The following is a 27,826-nucleotide window of genomic DNA, read 5'->3' on the forward strand; positions in this document are numbered from 1 at the left end:
TCTTGGAACTGGCACTAATATTTTTTGCATGACAGAGAGAGAGATAAAGAGAGAGAGCACATAAGACAGATGTGAATGCACTAGTTCAAAGAGAGGGATCATCTGATGTCAGAACCACCTGCTCAGACCTCCCCAAAAGCAGCCAGTGCAAATCCAGGACCAGAGGTGCCATAATGCTCTCCTTAACAAGGTGCTCATCAACTTCACTTTAGCCTGAGCTTCCAAAGAGATCTGAACCATTACTGAAGTGCATGCTAGTGAGGAGATCAGAATGTCATCCAACTGCATGGTACACGTGAGCATGACTTTTTTTGTGTGTGGCAGCTGGAAAAATGATCAGGTATAAAGGGAACATTGTTTATGCAGCACTTTTGGATTGTGTGTCTAGGATGCCAAACACATCCATATATGGGCCCTTGGCCCAGCCTCCAGCACAAAAAGCCCAGGCAGGACTGAACATGACATGCTGCCATATAGTCAGCCTCCATGCACTGCCCGTATAGACAGTCACACTGGATGAGCTCTCAAAGTGTTAAATATCAAAAATGTCTTGTCTCCTCATAGCTAGGCGGTCTCTCCAAATTCTGCTTGCCTTATGAGGAAGGATGAGGCTTTCTGCACAGGAGCAGCTGTTCATCCCCAAGTTCTCTGCCTGTTTCTCAGCTAAGACTGATCAATATCAGAGCTCATCTGCTGAAGCTGCACAGATTCCAATTTTGGCAGCCCCTAAGGACTGTGGTTTCCAAAGCAGCACATCCTTCACCTCCCATAAAGCTTCTGCCTGCTCTGGTGTGTGTTTCATATGTGATACATTTCTTGGGAAAACAGAGAACAAAGCAAAACAAGGCAAAAGGCCTCAACAACACGAAATCTCAAATTTCCAAAGGATCCCATTCTGCAATGTGATTAGAGAATTGCTTAGGACTTGTAGAATGATCCTAGAAAAGTAATGAGTTAAGAGCTGCTGGGTGGCAACAAGTTTGGGGTTTTTACATTTGGTATAACATGTTTAGATGCAGCACTTCCAAAAAACAAAACAAAAAAAAAAAAAAACACAGAAAAATAATAACACAGCTTATTGCCTAGATTCTGAAACGCAGCCCACACAATGACATACCAGTACTTTAACAGTTACTCAAGTGCTGGTATTATGGGTTTAGGAGTAGCAATCTCAGATTTTTCCCCAACTCCTAAGCATTGCTAGCTTGTAATTATTTAACAATGCCTAAACATATTATGAGGAGGGCAAAAGAACTGTCTGTTCAATTTGAGCAAAGATTACTTCCACTCCCACTATTTCTGTTCTCATGAAGTATCTGTACCAGATATTAGCCTTGATAAACCCTTCAGCCTAATTTTGAAGCAAAATATGAAAGAAATTCCAATGCTCCATCTCTACATATCCAGGAACTTAGATCTCAAGTGCTTCTAACACCTCATCCATGTCAGTATGTTATACAGTAAGAGACACATTCCTCAAGAGAGAAGAGACACTTAGGCTTAAATTCAGCTGTGTACAGAAGCAGATTTTCAGGGGCACCTTTTGTAGGTAATCATGTTGTAAACTGGCATCAGTTTCTAAATGGATTAAAAACTTTAATGCAGTAGAGCGCATGCTGAATTCCCTTGTGAAAGAGGCAGTTACATCTCTTGGCTAGATTCAGGAAGAAAAGAACAATCTCGGTCACAGCAGCTATTCAGTAACATAGAAGCTGCAAGCTGTACAAGTATGACGGGTTGTCTTGCCATACTAGATGAGGCCCAGTCAAGTGCAAGACTTCAGAGCCTTGCTTGCACTAACATTTCAAAGCTAAAACCATAATTTACATGACTATTTGTGTGATGCAGCATAAAAGATGGGGAAATCTCTTCATAATGCATGCATCATATCTTGAATCACCACACTCCCTCTGTGTGCAAAGCTCTCCAAGATTTTCACACTTCTTTTAAGCCTAGTAGAGCTGACAGAGGTTTCCTGAAGCAGTAAATTGTGGTACAGCATAAAGAATAGAAAGTGTTGCCTTCACTGCATCTGAATTAAATCTTTACCATAGGCCAAGTGGGATTATTTTCTTGAGTAAAACAAAAAGGATTAGTCTCTTTCCCTGTTACAGTTACGCTTATCTTTGCTGGAGTTGGCTAGTTGGTTTGCTTTCCTTGTGTGCAAGTCCTACCACAGGCCAGTCCTGACTAAACAGTTCCCTAAACACTGTTAGTCAAAAGTCCTTATAGCCCTTGGTGGCTGGAAGAAATGAAATCAAGGAAATTTTGTCTCAGAAAGGCATGTTTGTGTACAGAAGACATGCACAGGTACATGCACAGTTTTGAAAGCAATAATAGACCTGCAGCATATTTACGAAGAGATGACACAGAGTCAGGCAGAAGTCTAAGCTGATTTTATTGTGTTGATGCTTTACAGTGTTTATTTACTCTTTCTTTACTTTAAATCAGAGGACTTCCCTCTGCCTTGCCAAACATCTCTTTATGTGCTGTGTCTGTGTCTAGCAAGGGTAGGACACACAACACCACGCAGCATACACACACATGCACATGCATGTGCACACACACGCAGAGCCAGAAAAGACACCACCACCCTTTTGGGCCCTGGTAACTCTCCCTTCCCAAAGACTCAGATTTGTCCTACCTAACTGCGGACATTTAAATAAGCCACCTACATACAGGGCATTGTCTCCTTTAGCTCCCCATGGAGTCCATGACAAAAGAGCCTCCAGGCCTCCACGACCTGTGTAAGCCCATCTCCTTCCCTTGAACATAGGCATCTCAGTTAAGTGCCTGAAATGAAAAAGGATGAATCTAAGCGTAATGCTCCTGCACAGTCCCCCCACACTGGGGCCTCTGGCTGCTACAGTAATGCAAACAGTCATTAATAACCATTAACATTGTATCTAGTCCATCATGTCTTTGTATACCCAAGGTCCCTGTCCTGTCTTCCCTACTAATAGTCAGCACTTATATGCATTTCTGCAGACCTGACCTAGCTCTCAGTATGCAGAAGTACAGTTAGAGGAGGAGCAAGGTGCAGCATCTAGAGCCACTCAGTAGGCATTGCAAACCCTTGTTTTTAAAATCTGCAGTTTGAAAAGCATGTCACATTTTCTGTGGGGTTTTTAAACCGCTGCAGTATGTGAATTCTAAGGAAAAAAGAATGCAAATCACAGCTGGTGGTCCACAGAAGACAAGGAAAGACTGGATATGCAATCAGGAATCCTGATTGATAAGAAAGGGACAGCTGTTACAGGTTTTACTAAGAAGTTGATGAAAAAGAAAAGTCCCAAGGAGGCACACTTGGGAGTGGAGAATAGACTGTTGGCACACATGTCATGGTATCTGTAGAACAGAAAACGAGTAGTAACAGGGAACCTCAGTGTGCTGGAAAAATGCTTGTAGCCATCCAAGAATAAAATGCATGAATGATATGGTCAAATCAACAATGAAGGACATTCAGAGCACTCAGATCAGCATGTTATAAATGTAAGACATGCTCACAGCCATGTACAAATACGGGCTTTGTAGGATGAAGTGATATATGACTCTATAGTGTAAGACACTGAGGAATCAGGTCCCAGAGCCAGATTGTTATAAGAACCCAACCTGAAAATTTGACTTGGTATGACAGATGTGCAGAGAGGCAATGAAATAGATGAGGTACCGAGAGAGAGAGAGTAATAAGTGGAGACAATGTGAGGCATTAAACAACTCAGGGGCATGGATAAAAAGCCTTTCAGAGTTAGACTTGCATGGTGTCTGCTGTGACCTGTTATAATTGCCATGGGTGAGAAAGGACTTGACAAGAATGTCAAGAGTACTGCTAAGCATAGAAAAAATAAGAAAAATCTAATAATCAAAGCCACCAACATAGACTGTGCATTCAAGGCTGGATAAAACAGAGCTTTAACACTGGTTCATATCCTATGTAATTACCATACAGAGGTGCAGTTAGAGGTGCGGAGCTTCCAAACAGCGTGTTGGAAAGCTTGATCAGCAAGCAACTTGAGTGGCTCATGACTTTAAAATGTGACTAGTAGTCTACAAAGACAATTGCAAGTGGGAAGGAAGTCCCTATTTATAAGGCACTGGAGTCAAACTTGGACTATATCCACACTTTTCCTCAGAAGTCCTTCAGCTAACGAAGACCACCATACAAGGAGTCATAGCTATGAAACTGTGAAAGAAATGTATATACTGAAATGAGTCTAGCTAGATATTACCTGTGTAAAAGAATCTATGGACAAGAGTTTGAAATACCCCATGAATCAGTGATGTGAGCCTCCTGGAAGAGGGATCTGTGTTCCCTTCTCTGTAGCTGACCCTCAGGCTGCTACATCAGAAGAGATTCCTCTGAATGTAGTACCTGAATCCTTAAAGAAGAGCACAGGCCAAAAATAAATCACCTGTTGATAAAAGGATGTGTTGGAAAAGATGAACTAACTGGCCTAACTGGATCTGACTAACTAGATCAAGTAAGATAGACATTTAAAAGAGTCATAAAAGTATATTGTAGATTGTAGCTGAACTAGAAGACCAGACAGAAAAATAGCATACTCATGATATCCCATGCTGAGCAAAAAGTCATTCAGTCCTTCATGTCAAAGACTCTTAAATTATGCCTACTCTGTACTTTTTTACTAATATAGCTACACCAGCAAAACTTTCCTTTGTAGATTTAGTTTTTGTCAGCAAAAAGTACAGACCCTTAACTGAAATGAGCTCTATAGGCAGAATTTATTTTAGCCCAGAGTAACCACCTCTCTACTGGAAAACTTACTGAAAAAAAGATTAAAAAAACCTACCCTTTAAACAACTACAGTATGTCAGCAGGATAATCTGAAATTAATAACTGGTGTGAAACAGAGGTACCAGCTCTTTGCATCCTGGATACCTCAACACAATGTAAGTGGTGCAGAATGTCCCTTGGAATTGCCAATAGCAAGAAATCAGCAATAGCAGGTTGAAGCCCCCAGATTATCCCTGGGTTAAACTCTTCATTCTGACATGGAATCTTGCATGACTTTGAGCAAGATACATCAACAATTTTTCTGTATCTCTCTCTTTCCAGTGTTCCATTAGTGTAATATACCTTTCTCACACTTTTAGTATACTTGAGGCTGAGCTTTTGGGGGTAAGAACTGCCTCCTACTGTACTTTAGAGGACATCGTCAGTGCCACTTAAATATCCTGAATAAATTCTCATTTTTCAGAATTCTTCAGATTCTGACAGTGGGAAGCCAGTGCAAATAAAAAAAATATATATGCCTGTTAACACAAATGGACTGTGCTGCTAAAGAAAGCAAGAAAGAATAGCCCTTAGCTGAATAAAATGATTCAGACTCTGATTGTACATATGTTTACTCCTAAGATTGTAAATCTGGCTCTTGATGGTCATACCACTGATGGAGCAGCTCATCCTGGATGCCAGTCATAATAAACTCTGTAAGCTTCATTAAGACTTTCAGATGAGGCTAAACCTTTTAGCTCCCAAATAATACAGAAGAAAAATCAAATATTAATAAGTCGCAGCAAAAGCCTAAGGGAAGAGAACTGTGCTGTCCTCGTGTTTTTTTGACTTGTCTGAGGGTCTCTGCACTTTACAAGTTGGCGCACCTGGAATGGGCTCAGAAATGCAGTCCTAAATTTAGAAACACATTTCAGGCAGCAGCTGCTGCAGAGCAATAGCAGAGCTGGACTTGTAAGCTTCATCTAGCTGGCAGCGTGCAGGTTGGGAAATCGGAGAACCCCATTCACCCTTTTAAATGCCATTTCAGATGGGTTGCCTGGGGCCAACCATTGATCTGGTCCTACGCAGACAATCAAGCCTGCTATTCACACACTACTCCTAGGACTTTGGGCAGAGGATCAAGCTGATACCATTCCTAACTTAGGAAGAGATTGTTCATATCTGTTACGCTGGCATTCCAGTTTCATTGCCGTAGGATTTTCCTCTAAGAGCTGTTGACAAAAAAAAAAAAAAATCCCAGCCTAAGGCCAGCAAAATAACATTCCAATTTTGGAAAAGGTTGTAGCAGGAGAATATGCAATGTGCGCATTTTCAGTAAGCAATGAAGCTGCGACAGGCCTTGTATATGTGACACATTTATACCCCCAAACGTGCAATGGGAACACTCATGTCTTTGAGTTCTTACCCAGTTGGGATTATTTGGGGGGTGGGGGGGGAGGGATGTGGGGAACATCACTGGACTCAGCATGAGAAAACTACAGAGCATTACTGTGCCAAGAAGATTGTGGCCAACACTCCCCTGTATCATCTTGTAGACAAGTAACTTCATGAGCAAACACCCTACAGACAAGAAAATCCTGTAATTCTCTGCTCTTTGCCACTCACAGCAGCTTGACAAATGTGCAGAATCAATCATTCTGAAAGCTGTACTATGTGGCCTCAAAAATCACTATGCTTTCCAGTTGAAGCTGTCAGGAAATGTTTTTCATGATTGTTCAGCATCACGTTCCAGGTAAAGATCCTAGCTTGGTCTCCTGTTAGGGCAAGGGTGTAGTGAAAACAGGTTCCAGTAAAAGGAAATTTGCTTCACTTCGGAGTATGAGGACTTGTTTGTTCTTAAGGAGCTTATGGTTTTTTTTAATTTTGGTAGTGCATGGTTTCCACCCAGAGGACTTGATGTATGATGCTTGGTATAGTCAAAATGATACTACCTAAGGCAATGCAAAACCTCACGTGTAACTGAAAGACACTGCTGTGACACTATTGGTTTGTCAAATTCATTCTTTTAAAAGTCACAGAGCATGAACAGAAAACAGTACCAAACCCCCACAGAATGGGCAAATATCCAACACCTAAGAATCACCCAAAATTACACACACACACACACAGGAAACTTGCTCTTCCATCACAGTATTGTTTTCTCTGCATCCTCTGGAGAAAAGGCAGGCTTGAAATGTCACCTGAAAGCCAAAAAATCATTGTTGCAGCAGTTAGAAGAGAGCAAGTGTACTTCAGAATTAAATTCTACCTGAGAAATATGCTTCCCTTTCTCTATGCCTCAACTTTTCCCTCTCTCAGGACTGGGACTGCAGTAGCTGATAAATGCTTTAATCTCTGCAAGCGAAGAGCAACATGCATGATAGCCACATCCTGGTGTCCAGGCTTGTGGTGCCTGAGTCCACCAGGAATCCCCGGATGAAACAAATTTCTTGCCTGCAGTGTAGGTCCTTACATCCTAGTTGTGAGGTTGCTGCTGCATGGCATTGTATGTGCTTATTTCACTCTTTAAATATTTCAAAGGAAAAAGGAAAACAAAATATCCACATTTTCAATTTGCAAATGCAAACAGAGGACAGGAGGGTGTGTTGTGTTTCTTGGGTACTGGAACCACCTGCTTAAATAAATAGTGCAACAAATGAACTTATTCAACCAAAGGGATGGCTATCACAAGTGGCTCCCCGCTGCAGACTCTGTGCTTGGGCAGGCCCCAGCAAGGGCACCAGGACCTCCTTTGAGTACAGGGATTACTTTATGTAGGACAGGAACTCTGGATCCTCTTGACTAAATTCTGAACTCACTTCAGTGAAGCCATTTTGGATTTGCCTTGTTGCAGGTGAGATAAGTGGCTTCTCTTTTGGAAAATTGCTAGATCAACAACACCTGAAGCAAAGTACTGTATCTGATATTACTTCTTTATTTCTGGCACTTATTTTTAAGCTGTAATATCTGTAGGGAATGCAAAATTACCTCTCCCGAAAATATCATATCTCATTAAAAGCAGTGGTATTCAATCACTTCCCACCTTCATTAAGTAGCTCATCTTACAGCTGTTGCATCAATAAAGACTGCAAAGATCATACTAGCATCTTTAATAAGATGAGGAATGTATTGATATTTTTCCCTCTTAGCAGCCACTGCTGAGCCACATCATCTCCCAAAGGAGGAGATATTTGAACAATCTAATGCAATGACACAGCATTTCGAAAGGTGATTCTTTCTTCATTAGTCTTTGCTTTTAATGCTGCTGAGCTGAAAAGGTTTCAGCACAGTAAAAGAAAGAAATAGTGAAAGCTGGCATTGCATTGGAAAAGAGGTGGACAGTGATTAGTAATCTCCCTCTGAAGTGCTTGTTCCTGTATTTGATATACACATAGCCTAAATGACTGTGCATGAACAAGGCTGAAAATGGGTTTGTAGGTAGGCATTTCATCGTTTTTCTAAATACAAATGTCCTTGTTTAAGAGGATAATCATTGAGAAATCTGTACATATCTGAGCATTCAAGTATGCTTTGAAATATGTGAAAGCATTTACAGGTTGGCACAAAAATGTTGTAAAGAGATTCTTGGGGCTGCAGTAGTCTTATCCAGTTTTGCTCCTAGGTATTTAAATTAAACTTTATACAAACCTGTGTGAGTGAATCTGATCTTAGACATATTTTTAACAAGAAAAGATTTCCCTGATAGTAGTTAGACAGTTAAACAGTCGGTGGTACCTCTTGGTTTTACCTGTGTTTCCTGTTTTAAGTTTACTGGTGAAAAGTTCATGCTGTTCTACGTACTGAGAACACTTTCTAGAGCTGCATATTTCAGAAGAAATTATTGTTTTGATCTGAATGCATGTGTTTTGGACATTGTCCAGTTCTGTGTAATTCTTTGAGGGATTTTCTTTCCTTCACGGTAAAGTGACTTTGAAATAAGTAATAGTATTTTGTATCTACTGTGGGAGAGGGGCTAGCTGAGAAATTGCCCAGAGTGTATGGAAGTGTGTTGATGTGTCCGTTTGCCCTGGGGTTGCTCAGTCACGGTTTTTATGTGACTATGATGAAAGGTTTTGCATAATGAAGAGTTTGAAAATATCATTTTTCTCCAGCTTTTCCTGGAGAGCAAAAGTCCAGTTTTTGCTGGATGTAAATCTACAATTAATAAAGAACTGAGAAACCTTTGCAGGTGGGGAAGGGATCTTCCAAAGGAGAACCAAGGTGAAGTGATGAATCATATCACCAGTGCTGCTCCACAATCTCTCCTGCTGCTGCTTTTCTTTCTGCTAAGCAGCCATTCTGCAGGGGTTAGCTACATTTCTGCTTTTCAGGACCAGGCTGATTTCATGCAGTGGATGCTGCTTGTGAAATGGCTGAGGTGCAGCCAAAGGAGCACGCACCAGTTGTTTATTAGGACATAAAATATTTACTCTGCCTCTCCTCTTCCTATCAATCAGAATATAGGAGAGAGAGAGGAAGGAAAAGAAAGGCATTCCCTTTTGCTGCAGTTGGAGGGATTGAGCTTGTTCTTAAGCGGAAACATGAGGACTGATAGCTCTCAGGGCTATTGAAATTTTCTGTTTTTAGCAGTTTTCACAGATTTCTCTTTCTGTGTTGCTCTTCTTCCTCTTTTCGTCTAGCCCCTAGTTTCTGTTTTATTTCATTAAACCTTGTTCTATTTTTAATAGTTTGTTTAAATAGTTTTTTCAACATTGCAACCCAAAGGGCTTGTAGGAAAGGGCTGTTTTCTGCAGGTTTCTCCTCTCACATCCCAGTAAGGTCACTGCCTTAGAGGCAACACACCCCTGAAGGTAGGCAACAGGGTTAGCTGGCAGTATTTGGGCCTTCCCTCTTGCTGCAGACCTCACTTCATCACTGAACAGGAACGTGGCACAGCTCTGCTGCAAAACCCTCCTTTCCTCCGCACCTCCTCGCCTCCCCCTGCTGTGGCTCATCTACTGCCCACAGGCACCAGACCTTCGCCTCCCTCACCCTCCTCTCCACTCCTCCTTCATGATGCAGTCCTCCCTCACCCCATCCCTGCCATCGCCACCTTTCCAGCCCTGGCCTGGCGCCCCAACCCTCTCCATTACAGGGACCTGGGGAGGGATGCTCTCTGCCTCGCAAGGAGACCCGGAGCCCTGGGAGTTGCAGCACAGGTGCATTTTCCCCCCGGCTGCCCCCAGACCAGTTGTTCTCCGACAGGCTGCAAACGAGAGCGTTCACGTCGCCCCAAGCTGCTGCGTGCAGCCCGCTCTGGCCCGCAGCCAGCCTGCACCATCGCCGGTTCAGGTCCTTCCCCGCCAGCAGAAGAGACGCCAAGGGCCTGGCGCTCCCGTGAGCTGCGGCCGCCCTCTGCTGCTATTTCCCCTACAGTGCAAGCTGAGGATTTGAAACTAGGCAAAACCTTTCCCCGGCTTGTCGACCAGACTTCCCGGTACGCTTGTCCCACTTCCCGTGGAGCAGCTGCACGTGGAAAACACTGCTCTGTAAAACAAGCAAATCCCTCTTTCCCCCCACAAATGGCAGCACCTTCTCACCAGTGTTTCCTCTGCATCAGGGCAATTGCTCTCCTGTTCTCCCACCCTCCCATAAGGAGGAGGATCCTGGCTTGACATAGCCCAGACCGTGTCTTCTTGGCTTGCCCTGTCCCTGAAGGTGTAGAAATCACTTTGTGGAGCTGTGGAGCTGAATACATGGGAATTACCGACCAACGCACGATGTAGTAATTCAGGAGCCATGGCCAGCTGGGACACTGGACTGGCAGCGCAATTGGATTGGCAGGCTATAAATTAAATGCCAGCAGTTTGTCATGCCAGCTTGTGCTTATGCAGACAGCCCGGGTTAAGGTTTGGCTTGGCCTCTGTCCCTGAGGCACGTCCACCTGCCACGGAAAAATCAACCCTCGCTTGTTTGTGTTGAGGTTCTCACATCCCTGCCACGCAGACCTGACGGGCCTGGAGCACTCCACAGAGAGAGGTCGGTCCTCACCAGGCAAGCACCACAACTCACAGCAGGCACCCAGGGTTCACCGGGCAAAGAGCAAGCAATCATCTGTGCGGCACAGCTATGTGTTCACAAAGGATAGTGTGCATATGATACGATATTTTCCCAAGTGCTTTCTTCTACTCTGTCATGGAAATAACTACGATTTAGGATGTTTTTCAGACTTCACCGCTAGCCTCTTTGCCTTAGGCTCCGATCTCCTCATTACATCTCAGAGGTCCCAAAGGGGAGGGATTTGAGAACCCCCTCTCCATATGTCCTGCTTGGTTGCATTGCATCTCCTTGCATCTGCCAGCTCCAGAACAGCAGAGCTATAGAGGCCACACTTTCCAAGCAGCAATCATGCCAGGCTTCAAACATAGCCCAATTTGCATGAGCCTAATTGGATGAGGCTGGACGAAACAGACTGATCCTACTAACCCAGAAAACTGGATTCCAGGTCATGTGGGGATGATTCTTAAATCCTAGAAGGAATCAGAAAATGCCAAAATTACACCTTCTTTCCTGGAACAGGTTTCTTCTGTGGCTCTTACTACTTCTGCTACCCATCTCCCTTTTTTTTCTCCTTATCCTACAACAGAGACTATTTTTTAATTAAGTGGGAGGGTAGATTTTCAGAAAAGAGAGAAAATCTTCATTCTTCATATTCCAAATTGATTAGCATTCTTTTAGCTTCTCTATTTGCTTATCTAAAAAGAAGTCTTGATTTGACTGAGAAAAGAATAGATTTTGTTATTTTAATTTCTCTGAAACAAAAAACTTCCAAGTTACCCTAATTACACTAGAAATGATTCTGGGACTCATTCACTGTTGTAGAGTTCATCTAACTAGTAACACTACCTGACATGCAGTAGAAGAAACACTTTATAGGAAGAGCACATCATTAAACACCTTTCCCTATTAAAAAAACAAACAAAAAAGTCAGAAACATCTTAACCTCACCTTGCACAGGGAAGAAAATCTTTCGAATCATGAACTTTTAGCTAACTATGCAGAAAAAACAAAGTTAAAGAATTGTGCACCAGAATGATTAGTCTATGGCAGAACACCCAAGATGAAAAGATTAGACAGCCTCTTGGATGACCATGAAATTATAAAGTCTATGACTTAAGAATGGAAAAGCAAAATAAAAAGGATAAAAAGGTTTGTTGCAATCAGATGGCAAATACCATTACACAAGGTACACAGCCAGATTACAATTAGGAAAAAACAAGCTGGAGAATACTTAGATAAATCAACTATTTTTGTATTATCTGGGTATGATGAAATCCATCCTAAAAATGGAGAACTGGCTGAAGCAGTCTCAGAGCCCTTGCTCTTTGTGATCTTGAAAAGGCCTGTTTTAAAAAAGGGCAAATCTCATGCTTAATTTTAACAAGGGAACAAGGAAAAGAGAAGTTAGGGACTACCAGAACAAGCAACAAAACTTCAATCCTTGGAGGACTATTTCTGATTATCTAGAAGAATACAGAGGAAATTGAATTTATCAGAATAACTCCTGTCAAGTTAGACTAGCTTCCTTGACTGGCAGCTAGCAGACTTTGTGGCAGAGGGGAGGAAGATGCCAATTATCTTGATGGCAGGAAGACTTTCTATACTCATGTAATCAAGCTATAGTATTGCAGCCTGGATGAAGCTTCTGTAGGGCAGATACAGTACTGGCCAGAAACCATTCAGTCAAAACTGAAGGACGAGGTTTGATAGTGCTCTGTGCTGGGTCTGAAACCATTTCATATTTTCATTAACAGCCAGGATGATTAGAAGGTTTACCAGTATAGGATATACTTGTTGCACTTGAAGACAACATCAGACCTAGGGGCACACAGTGAAGAACAGTATTACAACTACAAATCAGAGAGATGGTCTTAAAAAAAGTGCAAAATTTTACCCTTAGGCAGGTATAACCAACTGTGCAAAGACAGGATGGGCTGTGGCTATCTGCACAGTACTCTGGAAAGGATGTGGGGACTAGAGCGAGTCAGAAACTGGATGTGAGTCAAGAATGTTGTGCTGTAAAGTAAAGGCACGCTGGCATATAGGTAATGAGACATAAAACAAATCTCCTCTGCTTATCATTAATAAGGCTTCTGCGGGAGTAAAGTGCAGTTTGGAGTACTGCACTGCAAACATAGTACAGACTGCCAGAGAAACGGGAGGAGAAAATGGAAACGGTTGGAGTACATGGTCTACGAGGAAAGACTGCTAAGTATAAAGCAGAGAAGAGAGTGGGGAGACATGACAAAGGCCTTTAACTATTTCGTAGACTGTTGCAAGTAGGAAAAATAGCATGTTCTTTGTGCTCACGGTAGAAAGGACAAGAGCAGCTGAGATAAAGCTGTGGCAAGGAAAGCTCATTAGAAAAACCCGTCTAACGACAGAGACTGTGAAGCCCTGGAGCAGGCTCCCTGGGGAGTCTCCAGCAGCTGGACACTGAGGCCCTTCCCAGACCTGCTCTTCTGGGACCCTACATACCCACTTGTGTCCTGCCCCTTCCTGGGCTTTGCTCTGTATTTCTGGTGACAAAGGTCCGCAACCTGCAAGAGAAAATTAAGATTATTTAGGGAAAAGAAAACTGAACGGAGACATGACAATGTCTCCAAATAGTTTTAAAATAGCTATAAAGATAAATAAATTACAAAGACAAGGAGAACTGGATTAAAATGCCAGAAGACCAGCCCTTGAAAAACACCCCTCCCCAAATCTTTTCCAAGAGTGATCACAGTGAAGCAATGGAACAGGTTGCCAAGGGCCACAGGGGACTCTCCATTGTAGGACAATTTTAAGAACAGGCTTGCCAACAGTTTGATGGGATACTTGAGGTAAGGCACTATTGCATTATTTTCTATACTTCTGTAACTGTCTGGGAGAGGGGAAATGCTAAAAGTATTACAGCTGGGAAAAAGCCAACTTCTTATGCTGCAGGTAAGAGAGAAGCTTTCCTGTAGGGAAGCTGACCCTTAAATTTTGGTACGTTTCCACAGAATATCTGGAAACGGACACTGCCAGACACAGAACTGGATGAGCTACCAGTGTGAACCAGCCTACCAGCTTCTGACATAACTGCTTGAAATCATAATGGAATTTTCTTTCCATTCTCCCTGTGCTTAGTAACTGGCAAAATATTTCTTTGTTGGAGTCAGTCATTTAAAGGTTCTCATTTGAAGACATAAATAAATCTGCTGGTCCCCATTCAAAGCCCCAGTGTCATTCTCCAAATAATTTTATATTGTTTCATTAGCCAGAAACAGACTGTGAATTTTCATCCTTTGTTATTAGGGTTGGAATAGACATATGTGAAGAGGAACAGACGGCATAAATTTTAGATTTTGAAGACCCTAGAGGGCAGGATGGTGAAAAGCTGAGGCTATAAATGAAACTGTAGCATAAAATGATGACTTGAATGGACCAAAACTTAAAATTTCCATCTCACAGAAAAATCCAAGCCTTTGGAATTTCACCTTCTCCCAAATAGAGATGAAAAGCAAATGTTTCAAAAACATTTATGAAACAGAGGATTTAATAATATTTGTGTTGACCTCATAGAAACATTTTGATAAGACTGAAACATTATCAACATTGCAACTTAAACACTTTTATCTATTCATAGTTTAAATGATAATGTAAAAAGCAGATGTTTCAGCTTCATTGAAACAAAATATTGAGATAATCTCCTGTCAGATTATGCTGAAATAGATAAATTCCCATAAACATTTTGCATTTAATTAAGTAAACGTTTCCCAAAGGAATAATACTTCTTAGGGAAATTGTCAACCACATGCCATTATTTTCTGGGGTCCTTTAACCCCACAAACGTCAAAGTGGTATGTACTTCTAAACAAAGAGAGAAAAATAATCTATGGTCAGGCAGATATAAAGCCATCTCCAGAGTGAAACAAAACAACTGCTTAATACTGCATATGAACTCTGCATAATTGTTTAAGAGCTATCTATCACATTGAAGCTGAAAGGAGAATTAAACAGATACATTTTCTGTCCTAGCACTTGCTCCATATAAATTTGTCTTATGAGTATTGTACTTCCCTTAGGTGGTTTATTATATCTCTTCATTTCATATCTGCAGATTTCTGCTATTTAAGAGTGCAGCCAAGAGCATTTTTCAGTCTTTACTATTGATACAGCATGTTAAACGTCCAGAGCAACAGGGAATCTATTAAGTTAGTTTCCTAATCTATATGGTATTGCTAAGAGCTAATCTTGTCACAGCTGCATATCCAGTTCCTCTTCTTCCTCCTTCTTCATGGCTGTCATTATTCATAGCGGCCACCTCATGGCACCCTACCAGGACCGAGTCTGGAGTGCTAGGTGCTCTGCACGCTTTGTGCAAAACAGTCCAGCCCCATGAGATTGTCACCTAGACACCTAGAAATAGTGTGGCTCTGACTGATCCTGCCTTGCAGAGTGCAGGATGTTAAAATGTCCTCTCTACTTCTCTTCCTTCCACACCTTAGTCATCCCATCACTAATATGCATCCCAGGTCCCAAAACATGCTTTTGAAATTCCTGAGTTTTCACTCTGATAGCGCTGTGGTCTCCAAAGCTGCCAGGGAGGAATAGCTCAGCAACTGACTGTGCATCACAAGGTTTCCTGACTCCAGAGCAGAAATTTCAATCTGACTTGGGTTCAGTAACAACTTCTGCCCTGTACTGTGTCCTATCCCAAAAGCAATTTTTGTTCACAGTTACATGTAAAAAAGTCTTCTGCCCTGCTTTGTGCTAAGCCCAAGGCAAAGAAGTAAGGAAAAGTGTGGCATCCTTAATGTGGACAGAGGAGAGGAAGCTTGTCAAGGTTACCAGTTGGGTGCATCCTACTGTCTATAAACCAAGAGGCAAAGTGTGGATGAGGTTTCCAAGATGGGCACTGGGTGTTTGCTCGGCATGATGGTGGGACACTGCCTTCCTTCTCCAGCGGCTTCTGTGACTGAGATGCTACCAGACCAAATCAGTCACCTTTTGTAAAAGTACAGCTGCCTTCCTCCCCTTCCTTGCCTTTATTATCTCTAATATAATGGTCTTGTGCCCAGACTCTTCACTCCCCATCATCTGTTCATTCTGAGTTGAGACAAGCTAAATCCTGGAGCATTTCTTGTATAGAAAAAGGCTCCTCTCACTACAACCTCCTCTGAGGACATGTGGAAAGGGCCAGCAGCAGCCTGAACCTGCATCTGCTCACAAATAGAAGTGTTACTGTAATGTTATGAAGTACTAGCTCTTTGCATGAATTTGTGTTATCTTTACCACTAGAAGCTAGGTCCTGATTGGAGTGTCTAAAATACAAATAGTTAATTAAAATGCTGGAACTTAAATAACCCAGTTTTCATGAAATAATATCAGAATCTCAGACCCAGAGAGTGGGCGGCTGTCTGCAGCAGTTAAGAAGCATCCCTGGGAAGGCTATGGTTTACCACAGAAAAGTATTTTATGTCCCTAACATCCTTAGTTAAATCTGGAATAAGGCTGTGCATTTCATCTCTTTTCAGTTATGGGAGGCACAGGTCACTTACCGGTCAGTGTGGTGTGGGAACAGGCTGAGCAGCACAGTGCAGAGCATCAAGGCTCACCGTTGAAGACTACTGCTCCAGCCCTTAGGAATAGTGGCATAGCCTGCCACCATCCCACGCTGCCTGTCAGCAAGCAAAAATCACATCAGAATGGGTTTGCTGCATCTGGCCCCTGTTCAGGAGAGCATTTAAGCATATGTTTATGTTAGAAAGACTTAGGTGCAGGCTTAGAGATGAACACATTTTAAATGTGTTCCTTAATCAAAATTATTTTAATGAACCAAGACCAGAATGAGGAATCAGCAAATAACCTCAACCAAATCAAGAGCTCTCCAAAAGCTAACCAGATCACACTGGACCTTTTGCTTTTCTATAAATACTGTGACTACATTCAAGATAAAACAGATAAGCAAAAAACTGGTGGAAATCAAGGACTAGAATGTCAACAAATACTGAGGTTTACTGAACATTTCCTGTTGTGTGTACTGAACACACACCATGTGTTCAGTAAACATCAGCGCTTATTTTGGCACATATTCAGAAATTCATTGTATTTTACACATTCCATTAAAATTCTCAATAACAAACCTTTCCTTCCATCCTTTGGGGAAACCCCATGACTCTACTACCCGACAGCCCTACAGTAGACTAAGGTAGGCTAGAGTTTCACTTTGCTACTGTAGCTTCCTTGTTATTGTCAGGGGTTTTAGGCTGAACTTTCTGTCTACTGTGCATCATTTTCTATGGTCTGGTCTTGGCTTAGCCCATGGGTTGATTCCTAGATGACTGTTACCACCAAAGGGTTAAACACAGATTGCCAACTCATAGGAATTTGTGCAAAGGCCATTTCCACATCTGGAACAACTTCTTCCCTATTATAACGTTTCCAGCTGGGAAGTTCAATGTCATACTTTGGATTGTGTGACCAGTTTTGGTTACAGCTACTAATAGCATCCCTCTCTGCCATAGGAAACCAATACATAATCTGTCTGGCTGGTTTTAAACCAAGGAGATATAAGAGATAGCTGGAAATACAGCCTATGCAAAAAGATTGTCATTTCTATTGCATTTTCCAAGTCAAACACAGCATGCGAGAAGTCATGCTGGGTATGGCTGTCCTGCTGCAAGGGGTTTCACACCTCAGCCAGTGCTGATGGCCAGAACACCATACCGGCTTCACAGCAGCTGAAGAGTTGCACTCAGAATACACGAGGGGTTGAAATATTAATTATTCTGAGCAGGAAAGATTTATAACTTGAAGGAATCACGAGCATGACCCACTAGCTATATTCTTAAAGAAGGCTCTACTGGCCAGGTCAGTTCGTCTGAACAGCAGGTTGAAGGCCGTAGGCTTGTGGCCTTTTTCCATTTTTCGGTGACACTCAATGGCAGCTGGCATCTCACTAAGATCAGAGAAGATGCCATCTGTTAACTGAGTCGTTCCTATGTAATGTATTTTGGTATCTCCAGAGTACACCCAAAACAGTACTGCAAACAGTTCAGTGAATTCAACAAACTGAAAATGCAGCAGTGGATTTTCTCTTTTTGCCATTTTTTAGAGGACAAGATCTCGTTCTGTGCCAAGCAAATACTGATGTATGCATGGACTGCTGGAGAATGCTTTTGATGGACTGATGTCAAAAGTCATTTTTCCAATATTGCAAACATATGGTCCCAAAGATACTGTTTATGCCTTTTCTGTTTCTGACATGATAATAAAGTTGTTTCCATTTATCATAGAATGAATAGTGGCTAGAAGAGTATTAAGAATGCATCTCTCCTTAGAATAAAAATAAATTTGTCTGAGTAAAATGGCAGCAGCAATGCCAGAGAGATCTGCCTTCCTAAGAATTGCCACCAAATTTTACTGCCCATGTGTGCCACTGAAGGATCTGACCTACAATCGCCCACATAGTTATTTTCAAGAATATGGGTATTCAGGTTGCTAACAAGAGCAGAGCACTTTTTTCCGCTCAGAAGACTGACAGATCACCTTAAGGATTTTAAGCAATAAAATCTTCTGAGAAATATATGGAACAAGAAGAAAAGAACTTTGAGAACAAATCTGAATTTTATTTGCATGCAGAAAATATTAATATTATATCACAGTTCCCAGACTTTGATCTATAAAAAATACAAAAAGGTTCTCTATTGAAATAATTCAAAATTTGTTTTTTTCATGACACTGTTACAGAAGACATTTTCTATTAACATGTAATAACAGAAAGTTGCTCTTATTTATGAAGTACTACAATGATTATAATGACATAACAGTATTCACTTAATGAGGAAAAGGTGCTTTAAGACAGTATTATGAGACATTTTTGATCCCAAGCCTTCACGGTTGCTTCAGGTTTTTGAAATGTTGGCCTGATGTTCTTTCTAAAAGTCGCATGGTTTCTTTGTATGACTTGGCATATCTGAAACTCTGACATCTCTGTAACATCCTTCCTAGACTGAGGACACTGTAAGGAAAAGGAAATGAAAAATGTGATTCAAGCCAAGCAATCGTTTTCTAATAAATACAAAGAAAAGTGTCATATGAGGTAGTCCAAAGTTATCTGGTAAATTCAACAAACAAAATAATATGAAACATTTTTTCTAGTGCTGAAATATTATATTTGAATATTTTACTTTGCTTCCTCAAAATGGCATTGTCTGCTGAAAAAAACAACACTGATTTCAGAAGCAAAAATGCAGGGCAGCATTACTTACATATTACATAATCTGAAAAAGGACAAAAAAGTGTTTTAAATGAGCTACAGTAAAAATTTCTGTTTTCACATTCTACTGATAAACTTTCTATTTTTAATCAACACACACCAATTTCCTTCTCCTCTCCCAAATGCCACTGCACTCCATCTATTTTCTCATCTTCTGGTGTAGCAGTCTAGACCCAGCCTAGATCCAAAAGCAGCATTTCAGTGTGGTCGGGACTTTCCCATATAAGCTGTGAAATAAGGTTTGCTGTCACATTGAATAACATTAACCTCACATATGTCATTGCACTGTCACAGCATTTGAGTTGGGAATGCTTAAAGGAAATTTAAATTTGAGGCCTAGGAAATGATTTCTGCTCTTAAGTCAGTTGGGAAGAGATTAGCACTTGAAAAAAGGACTTCCTAAAGATTCTTCCCAAAGCCTATGTATACGCTTACATTTGTGCTTATCTGTGATGCTGCAACATATGACCACAAACTGAATGTTTTTGAGTTTCAGAAAAAAATCGGGTTTTTTTTCCTTCATTGCAGCTTTTATGAATTAGAGCAAAATTGAGAGAGACTTTTATTTCTGTATCACCTTCAGGGTTTGGAAATGTTGTACATTTTTTTCAAGAAACATCATTCTTTTAAAAGTTCTCGTTCCAATTTGCAGATTGAGAAGGTTAAACAGTTCACATAAACATGTGAAATTTATGATGCCACTATGATCCAAATCTAAACTTTACCCAGTATGAAACAGACTCTTTAAAGCTTTATGCCCATTAAAATTACTCCAGTTAATTGTTTGAATTGCTCATTTATTACTTAAGTAGGAAACCTAAACAGGAAGTTAAATGATCACCAAAAAAAGCAGGACAGACATTCCAATAATTAAGGCACTGACCTGGTAACCAAGAGAGCTTGGTTCTCTTTCCAGTTAAGTTTTCAGATACCCTTTTTGACCTTGAGCTGGTGACTTATCTTTCTGTAGATCTCAGTCCCACATCTACAATTTGAGGCTGCTACACTCAAAATGTTGTTATGGCCGAAAAGAAGCACACCTTTTATGCAAAGCTGAGAGTTTATTGTTAATGTGATCAAAATCTTAACAATCTAACAAAAAATGATTTTTAGTCTTGGTCTAATTATTACGGAAAAGGAAATAAAAGGAAAGGAAAAGTCTAGTATTGCATAAAAAGTCTCCAGAATAATACAGTTAAAACTGATACTCCTATACTCCTTAGTATCTGCCCCTTTTCTGCTCTTACACTCACTCTTTCACTGACTCTTTTGGTTAGTCCTGGGAAGAGGTAAGGCAAGTCGTCGGTGTCTCAAACTCTTCCGTAGGAGGAAAACAGTGTTGATGTTGATGGTTTTCTCCTCCTCACTCTCAGATCTAATTGGTGCCGTTTGCATGTGTTTTTTAACACACTTTACACCTTGGTCTTTCTTCCCTGGTCTGCAATTCCATGCTTTATACAGAGTGTATTATGCATGTTAGATATTTGTTCTTTGTTCTCTTTGTTGCTCCTAAATCTGGTTTTGGCCAGCTCCAGGTCTTCATTTCTTTAACTGACCATTGCTGAGTTGCTCACAGCCATGGAGTTTCCCATGTCAGCCTGTGCGCCACCTCTTATCATCCCACCCACCCTTATCATCTTTGTTTTCACTTTGCCCCATGATCCTCTTTCAAGGCTTCAGCTGCGGCACCAAGTCTGTGTTCTTCTGCACTGCATGTTTATGATAGGGTCCATAAATGCTTCACTGTACAGAAAAAACTACTTGGTACTACTGTATAAAAAATATAGCTACATCACATGATTATACAAATATGTGCAAAAGGAAAACAAATGGGGTGAGTACAGAGAGAGCCTGACAAGTTCTGAGGCCTGACAAGGCTGTTACCAAGCCTGTGACCTGTTACTAGCAATGGCAATACTATATTCACTGGGCTGCAGGGCTACAAAGCTAATTGTATTTTGTTTCTCCTGCCCATAATCTGTCTAAACACATGTGCACAAAAACACATACTTGGTTAGGGAATGCCAGTGCACACCCATTTCCCTGGGACTAATAATGACGTACTGAAAGCTACTTTGATACCCTAAAGTTTGCAGGGTCAGGGCTTCAGTGAATATTCCGGACAATGTAAAACAGTTTGTCATTATTATAATTACAAAGGTTTACAAACATTCCAGGGACAGGCTGATAGACATGAAAGACTGGTAGACCTGCGGGTCCAAGCAAGTCTAATAAATGTCCAAGAGATGAGGAAGTGAACACATTCCTTCCACTGAAGGTAGACTAGTGGATTAACTAGTGGACCATGTGTTCAGCCAGCTCCCAGAAATCAGTGAATTAAACTGATATTCACTAGATAAGGATCTTCCAATCCTTCCCCTCAAGTTTTCCAAGTTACCTGGCAAACAGCCAGACAAGCTTTCCTTAAAATAGTTGTGTCTATGATAAAAGTGGAAGGTGTCACTGGAAAATCATGTGGTGTGTGCTGATGCCTCACTTGCCCAAATATCCTCCCGTGGTCATGTTCTCCCAGAGTCATATCCCTGGCTGAACAAGTTTAGTTTGTACCAGCACAGCGTGACTCAGGCTGTAGCATTCAGAGTTGGCCATGTGCTCAGATAAATTCCAGGTCAGTAGTAAAGGCTCTTCTAGCAGCCACAGAAGGGCACCAAAATCCCCAGATTATTATTGATGCTGTCATAATCTGGCTGTCTCACAAGAGAAGCTGGAGAATGAGTGGGCAGCGAGGCTGGTCACTTACTTGTTCAACCCCAGGCAGTCTATCTGGTCAGGTCAGAGGCAGAGTGTGTTGGCAGGACCTTTCTTTTCCAGCTCTGTCATTCCCACTTCATGCAAAATGTACATTTCAGATCTCTGACTTCTTAAAATTATGCAGACATCTGCTTCCCAGCCCCTTACCCCTTGCCAGGTGCTTGTCAGGCAAGTCACCGTATAACACGAGGGAGCCAATGTCTCATTGCTCATCACAAGATTTTATTCCCACACCAATTGCTACTGCACCCTCTGGCCAAGCAGTTCCCCTTGTCATCATCAGCTCTACAGCTGATGACACAATTCACTAAAAACTCACACACCACCTTTTCACCACAGAAATTCCCAACATGGATCATATTTCTCATTTCCCACATAAACCCAGTTTGTCAAGCTTCCTGGCATCAGTGATGCCTGCTCTGCTGTCATCCTCTGTCCTCCAACAGCGTTTTTCCTCCTTTCATCTTGTAGTGGCAGCTATTAAAAAAGTGTGTGTGCGTGTTTCTTCCTGGCAGCTAGTGTGTGAAGCCTTGTCTTGAGGATAGGCTGCAGAATGTGTGCGATGGGGCAGGTGGAGAACCCTTTCCTCTTTCCAGGAGCTGTTATAAAGCCTGTGCGCACTAGAGGGCCCCATACACTGCAGAGAAACTCTTCCTCCAGAAATTTCATTTTTAGGCAGCTATACATATTTTTTTTATTATCTTCTTATTTTTGAATGACTAAATCTGGACACATCTCCTTCATTCTTCCTTGCTGTTCCAGGCCAGTTTCTATTCTCCAGGCAGCTGCTCTCTGCATGCAAAGCAATCCTTTCGCATTATTAAAACAGACCACATAATGCTCAGCAGGAATGTGAAAGAGAAAGGGAAGCTAGTATGTGACCTTCATGATAATACTGCTTTGTAAAAACTGGTGCAGGAGCACAGCTGAAGGTTAGCATCTGGGGTCATTCCATAATACTCCCTAGGGCCACTGGGGTATATTTAGAATGTACTTCTAAATGTTTATTGTATTGGGGGACAAAACTCTGCTAAACAAACATTTCCTATATGGTGACATGTGATACTGCAACAATACATTATAGGAAGAGCCAAGGCTTAGCAAATGAGAAATGCAGGAAGCAAGATTAAAGGGAAATAAGAGAACAGAAAATTGTTCCGTTGTGCAGGAGGAACTGGATGTTTAGCTCTCCATATGAAGAGGTTGTATCTATCTGTGGTACTTACTTCGTCCCCCAGCCACAATCTTTGAGAGCACTCCTGGCAAGTGGGTATTTACTACATTACTAATTTCACGCGCAGCAATTTGAAGCTGCAAGGCACAGAGGCCTCAGACTCATGATCGAATTACTGCAGTGCATCACCTCATGATGTACCAGATGAGGTGCAGTAATGAGCCATAGCCCACCCTGAGCCCACCACAAGTGGGGGGAAAATTGTTTAAACCACTTTCACAGAGGATTAAACTAACATAGACAGAGAGGAAATACCAAGTCATCTGCTGCCTCCCAGGTGACAAGTGTCAGCTTTATAAGCCACAACAGCTAGACTTGTATTTCAAAGTGAAGATGATTCTTCCACAACTACCTACAAAATTTGCAGAGACATGATAAACTGAACATGGTTCTCCTCATTTCTTTCCTGGTGTAAAACACTCTTATCCCCTGGCCTACCTTTTTTCTTGCTGAATGGCTGGACCTCTCAGCATTTGAAGTTATGCTGACCTGTTCAAAAACAGACAGCCATCCTCTGCTTTCTTTCGCACCAGACTCATCAGCCCAGAGAAAAGCAATGATGAGGCAGTTTATTTTCAGGTTTGCTGATTACTCACGTCACAGTAGCTCCCCCCCTCATTACCCCCTATTCTGCCTGTTAGGTGCGCACTAATAGAAGAGGCACCAGCAGCCCTTTCAGTGTCCAGAGGAAAATGGGCTTAGAAAGGAAGGACCAAATGACACACATGCAAGTTAGCCAGGCAGGGTAACCTATCAAAGGCAGCACAAGGGATTCACAAACACCGGAGTAGCCACAGGCGTAGAGATACGAGATCCGTCTGGCTCACTAACCTGTTTCTCACAAAAGCCAAGGCAGGGTACCAAAGTAAATGTTGTTGACACTTTTCCAAAAAGGCCTCTCACCATGTGCTTATCCCTGTCATCACCTTTACTGAACCTTCCTTCCATGAATTTTGCCTAGTTGCTTTTTGAAAGTGTTTATACTTTCTCTCTCAATGAGACCCACCTGCAGTGTGATTATGTATTGTGAGAAAATTGCCTCACTTTTTTTAGTTTTATCTTTGCTGCATCATTTTATGTAGTTCCCTCTGGCTTTTGATAGCTTAATCATATGCTTTACTATCTCCCTGGTGAATCATAAGAAAGTAGCCAGGCATAATTAGAAATAATGCTGTAAGAATGTGATGGTCACAGCTGTGCCAAGCAGCCAGATAGGGACCCTCGACTGTGACACAAATGCTAACTAAAACTCTTAGGGAACTCTCGGTGTGACAGTAACCATCTTGTAAGTGAAGCTTTCACATCAGTGGTTGTTGGATGACCAGTCTTTCTAAGGGAACATCTAAGACATTTCTGTCATGTTTAGGTTCAGACTTCAGACCATGTAAAATTAGTCTGATCCTTCTCACCTTTCCCCATCTATACTATGGTCTGTGCCCTTCTACAAACCAATCCACGTGAAGTTTTTGGAGTTCAACACAGAGGCATTCCCACATTCACAGAAGTGGAGCCTTTCAAGGAACAGATTTGAGGACTACTTCTCTGTCTCGAGACTTTGATACTTCCCAAAGAGAACCAGGGAAGAAGACAGGAACCTGGAAGTGCAGGATTGCTGTAAGAGGTCTTTCTGAGCTTGATGCTATAAGTCCCAAGCGTACAGCAGGAGGCATGCAGTGGGGCAGTGAGCAGAGACCAGACCAGCCCTAGAGCCAGAAGGCCACAAGAGCACTCAGTCTGGGGTTCCCCTGCCTGGGAAGGGGGTTTTCAGACCACAGCTGGTTTGGACACAACGATTTATCTACTTACCAGTGTTAATATAGTGTAAGATGGCAAGTATCAACAATTCCTCACCAGCATCACAAAATGCCTCTTTCTGAATGATCACGACAGCTGATATGAATGTGACAAGACCAGACTCCCCCCTCCTCCCAAAAGCATAAAGGAGAGAGGAAAGAGATGGTGCTGTGGGTGTTTTCACACTGCTAATGAGACAAATTTTGTTAGAGTAGGGCATGACCGGAAAACCCATGACTACCACAGGGAGAGTCATGCTGATGGGAGCTCGTGTGCTGGCTGCAGGGTGTACACCAATAGCGTATGCCAGCAGCAGAGTTGAGAACCACAGGCAGAGCCAAGGAACTCAACTGCAAATGAGGCCAATTTCAAATGAGGGAGAAAGCATTTATACAGTTGGTTATGTCCATCTGGTGCTTAACTACTAACCTGCCAGCCCTTTAGCCAGTCATCTTAATAGTCCGCACTTCCAACTGCCCTCATGTAATAGCCTTGTGACGTTCCAGCTCCCTGAACACTGTAGCTGCTATTAGTTTCTAAGCCTTGTTTTAGATATTTTATTTTTAGTCTACTCATTCCAAAGGGCTGGGACAGCATTACCCCTTTTGTGCTGTCTTCTACAGACCAGTGTGGTCACCCTTTTAAGCCTTGAGTGAGAGACACAGTTCAACACATGCTTACATTTAAGTGCATCAGTTCTTCTGTTGAAACCACCGGAATTACATACACACCTACAGTTTTGTGTCTGCTTATCTCTCTTCCTGAAACTCAAGGTCCCCAGCACTGCTATATCACCTAGTGTCGTATCACTCCTCATTTCTACTGTAAACATCCACAGATAAAGCATCTTGTTTTAAACAATAAAGCTGGAAAAGCATTCATAACTATACCCCAACCAGCAAGGAAGTCACAGGAGACAAAATTTCAGAAGTACCTACATCCCATTTTCAAAAGTACCTTAATCACATAAGCTTTACTGTAACTCCATGAAGGTGCATATTTGCCTCTTTTAGAATTTAAAATCTGGCTGGAAATTTTTCCACTTCCCACACCCTTTAGTGTGTACGCACTTATCAGTATGAAGCAAACTGGAAAATGGGAGATAACTTCCTAAATAACGCAAGGATCTCTGAAATTTTTGCCCTTGGTTTCATACTGTTGTGAAATTTTAGGCCAAGCAGATGAAAATGTTCTATCAGTTTTGTAAACCTGAGCAGATTTTCTCATTTCATTTTACAGTAGTCTCACACTTATTATTGCCTATTCTTAAAAGAACTTATTTTAATTAAACACCTTGTTCATGCTCCAAAACTCACGGGTCTTCTCACCCATGGAAACAATTGCTATGCTTAGAACAGTAGTGCTGAGCGATGGGATAGGAATGGACTACAGAAAAGAGACTAGATTTTTGCAGGACTTTCCTAAAGCCCAAACTGTATTATTTCATCTGTATTTGAGTCTTATAATAAACATAATACTCAAGGCTCCTGGTCTAGAGAAAACTTCAGCTCAGTCTCAGCAAACCTGTGAGTATCCTTGGTTTTATCCACATCATTGACACACTTTTCCTTCCTGTGTCCCTTATGTTTTTACTTTGTTTCCAGGGGTGAGGAGACCACTAGGAGGGGATTTTGTGTAGTCATGGGGTCTGCTGAAACAAAAGAAAAAGAACCAGCTCCATTTAATCAGTGAGCCTTCTGGGATCGTAGCCAGCAACCCGTATGACAGAAGCAACATACTCACATGGGCAGGCTAAGCTTGGCTTTCCTGAAGCTGCCACAAAAATAATAATGGACTGAGTGCAAAGTAATTGATTAGAAAGTACAAGTTACCACGCTGCTAGATGGTCTTGAGATTCTCCTCCATGGTAAATGTTCATATTTACTCTCAGAAATGTAGTCCTTTGCTGCTTCCCTGCTGTGCCTATAGCCAGCAGTGTGCTAGCTATCAAAATGTAGACTCTGACATGCTTTTAAAACTTCTTTCAAAAAAGAAAAGAATTTCTTTTCTAACTCATCCTAGGCTGCAGGTGCTCTACAGGCTGGCTTTTACTCCCTGAATTGCATCAGTCCAGATGTCTGCATTATCCTAACTTGGAACTTCTACAGTACTTGAGAAATTCAGAGGTCAAGAATTTCACCCGACTAAGATCGACGCAGGCAGGAAGTTGTCAGCTGACTCTTACTACAAACATTCAGTGCAAAATGAAGACAAACTTTTCATCTTCCCACAATTAAATCATGCCTTTTTCCAACTTTCCATGAGGCAGCAGGGGGACTTGTGATCCATGGCCGAAAATAAAAAAGAGGACATTGTAATGTTATTAAACTCAGTCTCCAGTTTTATTTGCACTCAAACACCATGAGTGATCAGACAGCAATGATCCAGGTGTGGCTAATGTTAATATGGAGCAAAGGGCTGGAAGTGTAAATTCTGAGCAATTTCAGAGCTCTTTTTGCCATTCATTCCTTCATTCACACAGCTGTGTAACTAGTTCTATTTACCAGAACAGACCAGAAATGATATAACACTTACAGGGATGTGGTATCTCTCTCTGCAGATTTACAGATGATTTCCAAAGACAAATTCATTTACATAATTTCTCCATAGTATGGGAAATGGTCTTCTATTACAGATGAAGGCCAAAGCAACAAATACCTTCAAATGTGCTCATGATCACCTGGCATGTCAGTGGAGGCCTAAGAGTTAAAGCCAGTTTGCTGGCTAGATCTCCAGATCAGGCTAGACTGCTTTGAGTGCAGCACCCAGCTCTTTTCATTACTCTCCAAGGCTGATAAAAACTCTTAAGATGCATTTGAGGAAAATAAGATGTAATTTTGAATCTCAATGTCTAAAATGAGATATGGGCAACCTCCCTGAAAAGCCAGGATAGTTACATCTCCTCCAGTCCTTTATTGGTTTGATGGGGTTGGGCCATTGTAAGTGATCTCATATACTCCTGACAAGAGAAAATCAGGCTCTGAATGAAAGAGGTAAAACTGGGGAAGTCAGCCACTACTTCCCTGGCTTTCTACAGATCTCA

At 41.7% G+C, this 27,826-nt stretch overlaps 1 protein-coding gene and 1 long non-coding RNA gene across 2 annotated transcripts in view; both read left to right on the forward strand.

The window, feature by feature from the left end:
* Window positions 1–27,826, forward strand: part of LOC106485131 (paralemmin-1) — a 127,589-nt gene that overhangs the window by 69,360 nt on the left and 30,403 nt on the right. The gene's annotated exons all lie outside the window — the stretch shown is intronic.
* LOC136995456 (uncharacterized) lies at window positions 90–27,111 on the forward strand. Its single transcript, XR_010887045.1, has 2 exons — window positions 90–289; window positions 26,806–27,111. It is a non-coding gene; the product is annotated as an uncharacterized lncRNA (long non-coding RNA).

This window comes from Apteryx mantelli, chromosome Z (assembly GCF_036417845.1).
Source record: "Apteryx mantelli isolate bAptMan1 chromosome Z, bAptMan1.hap1, whole genome shotgun sequence".
Classification (NCBI taxonomy): Eukaryota; Metazoa; Chordata; class Aves; order Apterygiformes; family Apterygidae; genus Apteryx; species Apteryx mantelli.